The sequence below is a fragment of the Schistocerca piceifrons genome, chromosome 7, assembly GCF_021461385.2.
Source record: "Schistocerca piceifrons isolate TAMUIC-IGC-003096 chromosome 7, iqSchPice1.1, whole genome shotgun sequence".
NCBI lineage: Eukaryota > Metazoa > Arthropoda > Insecta > Orthoptera > Acrididae > Schistocerca > Schistocerca piceifrons.
Genome location: NC_060144.1, coordinates 480,706,765 through 480,709,676, shown reverse-complemented (window position 1 = coordinate 480,709,676; position 2,912 = coordinate 480,706,765).

The window sequence follows — 2,912 nt, the reverse complement described above, 5'->3', positions numbered from 1 at the left end:
TCCTAGTAAAGTGGTAATTGTTCTGTTGTGGGGAGGCTTTCACAAAAAATTTAACGAGAAGTATTGGTCCGTAAGTAATCAAAAATCCATAGGATCCAGGCGGAGTCACATCTGTCTCCCAGGGACGTTAACATTCTGTGTTAATGGGCGGAGTGATGACCATCGGATCCCTAGTTGTTTTCGGTGTTCCTTCTGCAATAAAATGTTCCTGCACCGAATTCCTCCAACATCTTATACTATCCTATCATCCACCATTAGGAGAAGTTGTCCTCAGTTGTTAGAGGATTGTGCTTGTTAAGTCGCCTTCACGCTCCGCTCTAGTCAGCGATGGCCTCGATTGTAATGCTGACAGCAGCCGACGCTCTCCACATATAGTTAGGTCTTATTTTTGCCTAAGCTACTATTTGAAAGCAATCTCTTATCCAGTTGGTCTATGCAAACCTGGGTGCAGATTAATAAACTGCAAAGAATGTTAGATTAATAGGAAATAGGATTTTGCATGAATCATTACATAATTGTGATAATATGATACATAATTTTATACTTAATGCACAATGTTTTTTTACCTTTTGTAAGATGGGATGTATAGGGGAGGGTTTATATTAGTTTTTGGAGCGGTGGTTAGTGTAAGTACAAACATGGCTAACACAGAACACACACCAGGCCTCCCAAACGACCCTCGCAAACAAGTGTGACTGATTCTTCACCATTTGTCATTCCATAGATGTTGCTAAGGTTTTTCTTGGGGGACCTCAAGGGTGAAGGTGGGAATGTCCATTCTACAGGAGATGATTAACACCATACCTCCTTCGGCTTCTCACTCAAGTACCGGCGAGGTAGGGATCCTGGAGAAGGGTGGTGGGAAGGGTTTCCTGTCTATAGAGCTATCTTCTTTCTCTTCTTTGATCTTAGCAACCATTTCTACTTTTTCCTTTCTTAATTCACATTTGAGCACCTGTCTGTCTTTCCCTTACATATTCATATACTTCTATCACAGAAGTCCTTCTCATTTTCCGTGATTTCCAATAACCTTCAACTTATTTTATATAAGTAGGCCAAAGAATCAGGCTACACCAACACACTTATGCATACACACAAAAAATATGATTACGCAAACAAAAATCTTACACATTAAAAGGGGAGAACCATCAAGGGTTGTGGAGGGAAAGGAATGTGTACATCTGGAAAGGATGCACACATTGTCATTTACTGTGACAGTTCTACATCGCACACATGGTTTTATAGGGACACTTTAGGGTAATATGCACACATTGTCGTTCACTATGATGCCTAGGTACCTGAAAGAAACTATGAGTAATTAAGGAGAGCATAAGCCAAGGAGGAATTAATGAGCATAAGCCAGGAAGGAACTGATTGTGATAATTATTCAGGAATGTCAGTCGAACATTTGTTCTGATGATTTGTAGGATAGTGGGACAAGTACAGCATAAGTAAATGTATGGTATGTTGAATACTGTATATAAATGTGGTGTCTGCTGGAAGCTTAGAAGTGGAAGAGTAGTGGAGGACTCTAGGGGATTAAATGAAGTATTAACAAGCAAGTGTTAAGTGTGAAGTAGATTTTTTAATTTTACCAGAGAATATTTAATTATAGTGTACATAAAGATGTATACTAGGGCGAGGAACCATGAGACCTACTCATAAAGTTTAAGGGGGTGCACCCAGAATTTATTGAATATAAGAGGCAGATAGGCAGACCTAAGAAAGGCTGAAAGTTTGACCTATACTGTGCAGACAGGGCCACCAAGAAGGGGATTGACCTTTACCATAGGAAAATAGGAATTAGGCTAAGGGGGGCGTACCTCCTGAAACAGGAGGAGGAAGTGCATTCATAGGATCAACCTGTATCTAAGGTATAGGTACTGTTCCTAAAGGGAAAAGGACAGTATCGTGACAGAAGTCACACATTTTGTAGGAATTATTCCGGTAAATTTGAATTCTATATTCCACTAGCATTATTATGTTTAATGTTTATGAGTGTTGGAAAGAACAATTTCATTTGCCCAGAGTTTCTCCAAACTACAATCTACTGTAGGTAATGACACTATTACGTACTAAAGAAAAACTAGTACAGAGAATTAGAATGTTGTTGTTGTGGTCTTCAGTCCTGAGACTGGTTTGATGCAGCTCTCCATGTTACTCTATCCTGTGCAAGCTTCTTCATCTCCCAGTACCTACTGCTACCTACATCCTTCTGAATCTGCTTAGTGTATTCATCTCTTGGTCTCCCCCTATGATTTTGACCCTCCACGCTGCCCTCCAATACTAAATTGGTGATCCCTTGATGCCTCAGAACATGTCCTACCAACCGATCCCTTCTTCTGGTCAAGTTGTGCCACAAACTTCTCTTCTCCCCAATCCTATTCAATACTTCCTCATTAGTTATGTGATCTACCCATCTAATCTTCAGCATTCTTCTGTAGCACCACATTTCGAAAGCTTCTATTCTCTTCTTGTCCAAACTATTTATCGTCCATGTTTCACTTCCATACATGGCTACACTCCATACGAATACTTTCAGAAATGACTTCCTGACACTTAAATCAATACTGGATGTTAGCAAATTTCTCTTCTTCAGAAACGCTTTCCTTGCCATTGCCAGCCTACATTTTATATCCTCTCTACTTCGACCATCATCAGTTATTTTGCTCCCCAAATAGCAAAACTCCTTTACTACTTTAAGTGCCTCATTTCCTAATCTAATTCCCTCAGCATCACCCGACTTAATTAGACTACATTCCATTATCCTTGTTTTGCTTTTGTTGATGTTCATCTTATATCCTCCCTTCAAGACACCATCCATTCCGTTCAACTGCTCTTCCAAGTCCTTTGCTGTCTCTGCCAGAATTACAATATCATCGGCGAACCTCAAAGTTTTTATTTCTTCCCCA